The 10,562-nt window shown below is 42.3% G+C and overlaps 1 pseudogene; it reads right to left on the reverse strand.

Moving 5' to 3' along the window:
* Positions 1 to 5,563: 5,563 nt before the first annotated feature.
* On the reverse strand, positions 5,564 to 5,681 carry LOC126102275 (5S ribosomal RNA; annotated as a pseudogene).
* Between the last annotated feature and the right edge of the window lie 4,881 nt (positions 5,682 to 10,562).

The following is a 10,562-nucleotide window of genomic DNA, read 5'->3' on the forward strand; positions in this document are numbered from 1 at the left end:
ATATTCTGCTATACATCCCCTTGTTTAGAGCTGTTTATTGTTGTTGATGTGAATTTCTTGAGAAATCAGTACATGGACGGAGTGACTTTGGAGAATCTTTAGATAGTAATAGCTCTCAGGCCTCCTTATGCTGTTGCTGTAAAGTAGGCTAACAGTGGAGAGCCGAACGTACCCGTATTGAATTGTGAGCCCTGATAAAGCCTACTTGATGAATACTGAACCTTGCAGCCCTGAGGCGAAGGAGAGCAGTACCGCTGCATCTATGTGGCTTTGATCATAAAGGACAAAAATGCTGATGTTTCCATAGATCTCTGCGCAGTATCCTCGGTAGACATTTGTAATGAAACTGATCGCGTCTGTTCCTTGTATAAACACCGGCTCCATATTTCCAAACATGCTGAATAACCGCTTGCTTCAAGTTTACTTCGAAGACTTGTAGAGGGAATTCCGCGAACTGAAATTACGCCTACTTCTTAGTTTATTACTGTCGTATGCCTTGTTCAGTCCATATACCCACTACATGGCAGAACCTGTGTACCACATATTTACGTACATTTATGACATCTGTGTAGTGACCCAACGCAACAGTCTTCCAGAGCCGGCCGGTGTGGCCGTGTGGTTCTAGGCGCTTCAGTTTGGAATCGCTTGACCGCTGCGGTCGCAGGTTGGAACCCTGCCTCGGGCATGGATGTGTGTGATGTTCTTAGGTTAGTTAGGTTTAAGTAGTTCTAAGTTCTAGGGGACTGATGACCTCAGATGTTGAGTCCCATAGTGCTCAGAGCCATTTGAACCAGTCTTCCAGAAGCAGAAGGAAAGCTGAGACAGGAACCACGTGTATTACAAATTTCAGATGCTGGAAATTAAAACCATACACATTGAGGACAGATATTAGTATTTTGCATGCCCATCCTTTTAGGCTCTGGGACGACGGCCGTTTACTATCGTGACAAGTAAATAAAAACACCTATAGCCGTCCTTATAATTTGATTTTATTTTGTCGCTACCAGTTGCAGCGCTTCAGTGCGTCATCTTCAGGCTGTTTTTGATGCGATACAGGTTGATATGATCCCCATGCATACCACATCTGTTGCCAGCATTACTGGATACACAGATAATCAAAAACTTCTGTGTCAGCAGTACTACCATTAACTGCCAACTGAGTCAGTTGTCAGTTGATGGTTGTAGTGCTGACACGTACGTTTTCAGATTATCTGCGTATCTAGTAATGCTGGCAACAGATGTGGTATGCATGGGGATCATATCAACCTGTATCGCATCAAAAACAGCCTGAAGATGACGCACTGAAGCGCTGGAACGAGTAGCGACAAAATAAAATCAAATCATAAGGACGGCTGTAGATGTTTGTATTTACTTGTCACGATATTAGTCTATACTACCTGAGCAAGAAGCTTAGAAACTGCTGTCTGCAGGTAACATTCAGAGAAAACGAATTAAAATACACTAACGATCCCATTTATCTTTCGATCACTTTGGATAGGTCACACTCTTACCGGCACAGCCTTCAGTACAGAGCTGCAAAAGTGAAGACCTTTATACACTGAGGTGTTATTTTGGAAAGGTCACACACTTACCGGCACAATCTTTGGCACAGAGCAGCAAAACTGGAGACCGCCATACATTGAGGTGAAAACAGTCACGAGATACCTCCTAATATCACTTCTGACCTCCATTTGCCCGGGTAAGTGCAGGTACTGAACGTGGCTAGGACTGAACAAGTCGTTAGAAGATACCTGCAGAATTAGTGCGCCATGCTGCCTCTGGTATGCTTATAAAATGCCTGCCGGTGTACGATTTTGCGCATTGTAGGGCGATCTGGGTGGCTAAATCATTCACCCGAATTGTCCACAATGTTCAAACCAATCGCGAACAACTGCGGCTCGTTGACATGTTGCATCGTTGTTTGAGATCGTGTAACCGAAAATGAGCATTTCCAGACCAGAGGACCCAGTCCATTCCATGTACACACAGCCTACACAGTTACGGATCAGCAACGATTTTCCACAGTGCTGTGTTGGCAACATTAGACTAAGGCTTCTTGTGATCCGCACCACACAAAAACCCTACCATCAGCTAATACCAACTGAAATCGGGACTCATACGACCAGGCCACAGTTTTCAAATCGCGTAAGGTCCAATCGAAATGGTCACGGGCCGAAGAGAGGCGTTTCGGGTGATGTCGTGCTGTCAGCAAAGACACTCGCGTCGGTCGTCTGTTGCCACAGCCCATTAACGCCAGATTCCGCCGCCCTGTCCCAACGAATACGTTCGTCATACTAGCCGCATTAATATCTGTGGTTATTTGACGTAGAGTTGCTTGTGTGTTAGCACTGGCTACTCTACGCAAACGCTGCTGCTCTCTGTCCTCTCACGAATCGCCTGAGAACGAATGACAGCAACGCCACCGCACTCCCCTTTCATACCTTGTGTACGCAATGCTGCCGCCATACGTATGTCTGCATATCACTACCCTATGGTTCTTGTACCTCGGTATAATTTATTGCAGAAGTTAACAGGGACATTTTGGGGACCCGAGGATAACAGCACTGGCTTTAGTTTATTCATCAACTGAGTACTGTTCAGCTTTTGGCTCACCAGTTCCTACACCCATCAAGTGGATGTTGAGCTTCGGCAGTTCATGCGAGCTAAATCTGGTAAATCGTGGCTCCCGGTCATAAGCAACTTCACTCCAACTCACGTAAGAACACATCAGTCTCCTCATTCGTCAGTTTTCCACAGTTGTATCAAAATCTCGTCAAGCAGCATGGAGAATCGCCATGTCCCTGTTAGCCAGGGCTTTCAATCATGTGGCTGCCAGGAAATCACCTGAGCGAGACTTTTTGTAGGCTGGAAAACCAACTATCGAATCACCGGGATTCAATCCTCCCCGTGTCTAGCGCAGATTGACAGGATAATGAGAACGCCTGCTGCTCTCTACAGCCGAGGACGGCAAGACTTTCTGAGCTGCGGCTGCAGCGAGCTGCTGTAGATGGTGCCACGTATCGAGCAGAATAGCTTGTTACGTGCTTTTGCCGGATTACTGGCTCAGATCAATCAATATGGCACTAAACCGATTAAATGGTTGGATACCTGGATACTGATCTTTGATTGTTTCCTTACTTTATTCGACTGATTTTTTGATAATTTATTTGTTTCTAATTGCCAATACGACTGTCTAAGAGCACCGAACACTAAACAAAATAAATTAGTACATCTTTAGAACACAGTCTTCTAAATTAATATCACGGTGGGTACTACCTTCACGTAAGTTTTGAGAGGTAAATTATTCCTCCATAAAAATATCTGAATTACCAGGAGAACGAACAATAAATTTAAGTAGTAGGATAGCAGCGTGGAATGATAATGACACAGAAAAGAAAATGGTCAATAAGTTACTGCAGAAACTGTTCTTCACTTTTCGGACAATAAACTAATTAGCAGCCCAATTTCAACATTTTTACTCTCTCCAATCCGGTTATTAGACGCATATCAAACTTTCAGATTCAAACTAACTGCAATGATCCGCTTCTTGTTCAACGTATGGTTGCTTCTTTTACAAGTTCGAATTTTGTTTCGTCTTAATTGTTTTAATGACCCCGCATTTTTAGTTATGTAAGCGCGTGTGGCAAGCAAGGAACATAACAGCGTATGTCCTTACTTACGTAACAGTTTGCTTAGACGCGGAACTCTGATCCCTTTCAGTCTGATTGCCCGGGCCCGTGGCACGTTTCACCCGTTGCTCTGTTGTAGTCACTTGCAGGAACAATTGTGCAAGTGCGTTATGGATGGTGTGATTACTCGTGTACGTGGCAGCTCCTCCTCAGACGCCAAGGAAAGCTGCACTGCACGGTCTGGACCAGCCGTTTGATTTACATACAATGCCCGCATTCTTCTTCCTGTCTACTTGACTCATCCCTGTGAAATATCTGCATACATGAACCTGCTTTGATTTATGGCCGATGGCGTGCCAACATGCTCTGTGGTAATTAATTTCTGTGACATTTCAGGCCACGTTAAACGAAACTTTGAAATGATAAGTGTGAGAAGTGCACGATGGTAACTGTGAAGCACTCCTAGCAACACAACGATCGCCTGATTTTAAAAAAATAAATGTGCAAAGTCCCAACCATTCGACATAAAAGTCTGATCAGGTACGAAAGTACCGATGAGGCATCCTGAGATACGGCTAAACTTATCAGAAAAAGTTGACGTTGCCCTCTAGAGTGAACGAATATCGTTCTACCAAATTTAATCAGAAACTGTTGCAGAGCTATGAAACGCTGTGTTCTGAAATTACTTTCCTATCTGTAGAGCAACGTTTCGATATTTATTTCAATAATGTATAGCAAAGTAGGTCACTTCATGTTCTGAACACTGTACACAACTCTGAAGAATTACGGTGTGGCAGACGGTAGGTGGATGAAGAGTGTGCGCGGGCTGCGATAATGTGAAAAGCATCCGACACGGCGCTGAAAGACCAAAGTCGAAGCACCAGGAGTAGTCAACAGTTCCATGGGAAAAATAAGCACGAAAAATCTGTTCCGTCTGCATCGAGGACATGTGAGACAAATGAAATACCGTTAGACTTAAAGAGGAATACAATAATTCCAATACCAAAAAAGATATGGTTGTAGGAATATAATTCCAATACCAAAGGTGATATTGTTGAAAATTTCTAACATGAATTACATACGGAAAGCTGGAACAGCTAAGACGAGTCCACTGTAGAATTATCAATTTCGTTTCAGTGAAAGTGTAGGAACGTAAGAAGCCTTACTAGGCGTACGCCACATTACGTCTCACAAGAAGAAAGACAACAGCACATTTATAGCATTTGTAGCTTTAGATAAAAGCTTTTGCCTGTGTTGATTGCAATACACTTCATGAGATTCTGAAGTTATCAGGGATAAAATAAATTGAGTTTGTATAGAAATCAGACTTCAAGAATCCAGGAACGTGATAGTGAAACAACAGCTGATAGGGATGCGAGAGTTTTAGATTATCTTGTGTTATTCGGTCTGCCCATGCAGACAGGACAAGCGACAAATAATAACGAGAAGAAATTAAGAAAAAGAAATAAATTGAAAGGGGAAGACGCTATAGTTCTGTGAGAGATGGCTCGGAAGATCAGTTGAAGTTAATGGATAGTGTGTAGAAGAAAGATTACGAAAATCAATAAAAGCAGTCAAGAACAATGAATTGTAGCTGACACCTGTATACGGCATTACTGCAGAACAACGTTCATTCCATAATGTAACATGAATAGTAGGAATAAACGAAATGATACACATGCATATAGCTCTTACGTAAGCGCCTCCATTAAGATGTAAACAGGCCAGTTACTGAACTCCGTCTTCAGGCCACAAGTGACCCATCGGGACCATCCGACCGTCGTGTCATCCTCAAATGAGGATGTGGATAGGAGGATCGTGTGGTCAGCACACCGCACTCCCGGTCGTTATGATGGTTTTCTTTGAGCAGAGCCGCTACTATTCTGTATAGCAGCTCCTCAGTTGGCATCACGAGGCTGAGTGACCCCGAGAAATGGCAACAGCGCATGGCGGCCCGGATGGTCACCCACCCAAGTGCCGGCCACGCCAAACAGCGCTTAACTTCGGTGATCCGACGGGAACCGGTGTATCCACTGCGGCAAGGCCGTTGCCTACGCCAGTTATTACCAGATAAATTCCAAAAGTACGAAATAATTATTTTCTTCATATTTCTTGTGTTTCTTTCCATTTTGGTCATCTAAGGACGATGTTAATTTGGATGAGCATCGGTTCCTTTGGTCTGCACCTTTGTCTTATAGTCTTTCAGTGTCACTGTTTCCAAGCTTTATTCTCTCTTTTGTCCATCTTTCTGTCATGGATTAATGTTGTCCTGCATGGCTATGACGGCCTGAATTTTTGTTAAGAAAGTTCTTTTGCTGTAAACCTCCGTTTTTTGTGTTTCCATTTCTTCCAGATCCATTTGTATCTCCTGGAACAAACGTACTTTCGTTCTCTTGTTCAGAGCAAAATGAATCGTCTGATGTCTCAAATACCACTATTCCATTCTGAGTGTATGGCCACAGTCGCTGTTTTCCTTACGGTGCCAGAGTCCTCTCTAGTACAATAAAACGTTCTTGGCTCATTTATCTTCTGTACCACCCGTCTCCTCTTCGAGGTTCCACTATCCTCTAGAGCATCCTTCCCTCCACAAATTCTAGACTCGTTAAGTAATACTCTCTTTACAAAATTCAGGCTTTAAGGTGTGTCTCTTCAAGCAGTAGACAATCTCGCGTTGATCGTAAGGTTCTTCTCATTGTTACAGACATGAGACTTACACAAGATTCATCTTGTTTCTTCGTTCACCCATAGCTTAATTTCCATTCTTCTATTTACTTAAGTATCGCTTTCTGAATTTTTTGCAGCTTTTAATGCCATCCATCTAGGAGCTCTCTTTACGTTCACCACTTGCAGCGCCTTCACGACAGCGAATTGTGGATTTATTAGCCACTTTCCTCTGGAGCTAAATGACCTGATCAGGCCTCTGCTCTAACGTTTCAGACATTTACACAATGTGGTCAGTGAACGTTAGACAGTCTTTCCACGTTTCCTTTTTCTTGCAACCCATTCGGATTGCAGCCTCATCTTTCATTTCGCTTCGATTTGTATGACTGGTTTGGATATTGGAAGACTCTGAACTTTGCTCTTTACTTAATCTTGGATATAGCATTAGGTAAGGTCCGTTTAATCAGTTCTTTGAATATTTTAAGCAAATTCATCTCCACCAAAATTTGAAACAGTATCGATCTGTCTATTGAATTATAGCTTTTCTTAAAATCTACTAACGTCAACAGGAAATTCATGCTTCTCAGTTCTTCCAAGATTCAAATTTAATATTTATTCCCCGCATGATATTTCTTTTCTGAAGCGTCCTTGGTACACACCTGATTGTGCAATTTCTTGCTTTTCCACTCTATGAAGCAATATCTTTGAGAATGTAGATCACTAGCACTAACGATATTCCTGTAAAGTTCACATGCTCCGAATTATTTTTTTATTTTAATGCATAGGTAGTATTAGCACAGAGGTCCACCATAATTGGAGCTGGCGATGTTCCCAAATTGTGAATATAATGCGGATAAGTTCAATGATCGCTTTCTTGTTACCGTAAATCAAAAGCTCTAAAATGATTCCATCCTCTCCTGGTGCTTTATTGTTCTTCAAGATATTTATAACGGTCATAAAGTCGATTACAGTTGGTGGTTCTTCATCGGGTATTTATGACGCTTAAAATCTTGCTTATCTCCACTGCTGCCACTCCATATCTGACCTAATAACCATTATCAAAAAGCAAAAATTATGTTATTCTACTCTTGTTATTCCACTGCTAGTACTTCTTTCATCTTACATCCAACGACTGACTGAATTAACGTAACATTCGGGATGGATAAACCATGTGTCATCAGAGGATTTGATTGCGCCACATGCGGATGCCCAAACATTCGACACTCCATCTCCAAAATGGTGCAGGATTTTCACGTGCTACTGTGTCATCAACGTAGAGTGAGTACCACTCCCAGTGTCAAATCCCTTAGGATATTTCTTTATCAAGGTTTTTTTGCTGTTCCATCTTGAGCATATGGAATGGGACTGTAGTTGGTCGAAGACTTGAAGAAAATTGATACCAACAGCCATGATTTTGTTTAATAATCTTATTTAGCATCCAGTTGTGCTGCCTCGATGGCATCACCTTCAGGCCCATGTACACGAAACTAGGTAAGCCATCAATTCTTTTGTGATGTTATAGGGACCACCGTCTCCAACTGATTTCGGTATTGTAAAAACTTCTCGTTCGACGTGAACCCTTGATACCCCCAACGGTAACTCTAGAGGTGTGGAGGGTCCTCGTCGACTGAGAAGCTTTTAGAAGTCTATGGAAACCAGTAGCAGATAGTGGATGCTATAGCATCACAAATGACTAGATGATTCATCTACATCTACGTGATTACTCTGCTATTCGCAATAAAGTGCCTGGCAGAGGGTTCAATGAACCACCCTCAAGCTGTCTCTCTACCGTTCCACTCTCGAACGGCTCGCGGGAAAAACGAGCACTTAAATTTTTCTGTGCAAGCCCTGATTTATTTTATCGTGATGATCATTTCCACGTAGGTAGGTGGTTGCCAACAGAATGTTTTCGCAATCGGAGGAGAAAACTGGTGATTTAAATTTCATGAGAAGACACCATCGCAACGAAAAACACCTTTGTTTGAATGATTGCCACTCCTATTCACGTATCGTATCTGTGATACTATCTCCCCTATTTCGCGATAGTACAAAACGAGCTGCCCTTCTTTGTTCTTTTTCGATTCATCCGTCAGTCCCTCCTGATGCGGATCCCACACCGCACAGCAATACTCCAGAATAGGGCGGACAAGCGTAGTGTAAGCAGTCTCTTTAGTAGACCTGCTGCGCCTTCTAGGTGTTCTGCCAATGAATAGCAGTCTTTGGTTTGCTCTACCCACAATATTATCTATGTGATCATTCCTATTTAGGTTATTTCTAATTGTAATCCCTAAGCATTTAGCTGAATTTACAGGCTTCAGATTTGTGTGACTTATCGCGTAATCGAAATTTAGCTGACTTCTTTTAGTACTCATGTGAATAACTTCACACTTTTCTTTATTCAGGGTCAACTGCCATTTTTCGCACCATACAGATATCTTATCTAAATCATTTTGCAAGTCGTTTTGATCATCTGATGACTTTACAAGACGGTAAATGACAGCATCGTCTGTAAACAATATAAGACGGCTACTCAGATTGTCTCCTACGTCGTTAATATAGATCAGGAAGAATAGAGGGCCTATAACACTTCCTTGGGGAACGCCGGATATTACTTCTGTTTTACTCGATGACTTTCCGTGTATTACTACGAACTGTGACCTTTCTGACAGGAAATCACGAATCCAGAGGTACAACTGAGGCGATACTCAAAAATGGTTCAAATGGCTCTGAGCACTATGGGACTCAACTGCTGCGGTCATAAGTCCCCTAGAACTTAGAACTACTTAAACCTAACTAACCTAAGGACATCACACACATCCATGCCCGAGGCAGGATTCGAACCTGCGACCGTAGCGGTCGTGCGGTTCCAGACTGTAGCGCCTTTAACCGCTTGGCCACTCTGGCCGGCGGCGATACTCCGTAGGCACGCAGTTTGGTTAGAAGACGCTTGAGAGAAACGTTGTCGAAAGCCTTCTGGAAGTCCCAAAATGTGGAATTAATCTGACATCCCCTGTCGATAGCACTTATTGTTTCATGAGTGTAAAGAGCTAGTTGTGTTCACAAGAACGATATTTTCTGAATCCATGCAATGTGTTAATAAATCGTTATCTACGAGGTACTTCATAATGTTCGAATACAGTATATGTTCCAAAACTCTACTGCAAATCGACGTTAGTGATATAGGTCTGTAATTCAGCGGATTGCTCCTACTTCCCTTTTTGGGTATTGGTGTGACTTGAGCAATTTTCCAGTCCTTAGGTACAGATCTTTCTGTGAGCGAGTGGTTTTATATAATTGCTAAGTATGGAGCTATTTTATCAGCATACTCTGAGAGGAACCTGACTGGTATAAAATCTGGACCGGAGGCCCTGCCTTTATTAAGTGATTTAAGCTGCATAGTTACACCGAGGATATCACTTCTATGTTTGTCATCTTGGCAGTTGTTCGTGATTGGAATTCAGGAATATTTATTTCGTCTTCTTTGGTGAAGGCGTTTCGGAGAACCGTGTTTAATAACTCTACTTTAGTATTACTGTCATCAGTGACTTCACTGTTGTTATCGCGCAGTGAAGGTATTGATTGCATCTTGCCACTGGTGTGCTTTGTGTATAACCAGATTCTCTTTGAGATTTCTGCCAGATTTCGAGACAGAATTTCGTTGTGTAAATTATTAAAAGCACCTCGCAGTGCAGTACGCGCTGTATTTCAAACTTCTGTAAAAATTTGCCAATCTTGGGAATTTTGCGTTCTTTTAAATTTGGCATGCCTTTTTCGTTGCTTCTCCAACAACGATCTGACCCGCTTTGTATACGATCGGGGATTAGTACCATCACTTCTTAATTTATGTGGTATATATCTCTCAATTTCTGTCGATACTATCTCTTTGAAAACATTCCACAACTTTTCTACACTTACATGATCAGGTCCTAAGGCGTTAAGAGCATTTTTATCAACTTTTTTAAATATACATTGTGTTTCTTTTGATGGTTGTAGGTGTTACCCGGTATTCAGCCTAGCAGCAACTGTCTTATGGTCGATAATCCCTGTATTCGTCACAATACTAACTATTTGTCCAGGATTATTTTTTGCTAAAAGGTCAACCATTTACGCTTCGAGTGGGCCCACGAACTAATTGTTCAATAACATTCCATCAGAAAGCATGCAGTACAATTTCGGATGACGTTTTGTGGCTGCCGCCGGCTTAAAACGTATGATTTTTCCAGCACATCAGGGGTAGATTGAAGTCACCACCGACTATAATTGTATGAGCGG

The sequence above is a fragment of the Schistocerca cancellata genome, chromosome 9, assembly GCF_023864275.1.
Source record: "Schistocerca cancellata isolate TAMUIC-IGC-003103 chromosome 9, iqSchCanc2.1, whole genome shotgun sequence".
Taxonomy (NCBI): Eukaryota; Metazoa; Arthropoda; class Insecta; order Orthoptera; family Acrididae; genus Schistocerca; species Schistocerca cancellata.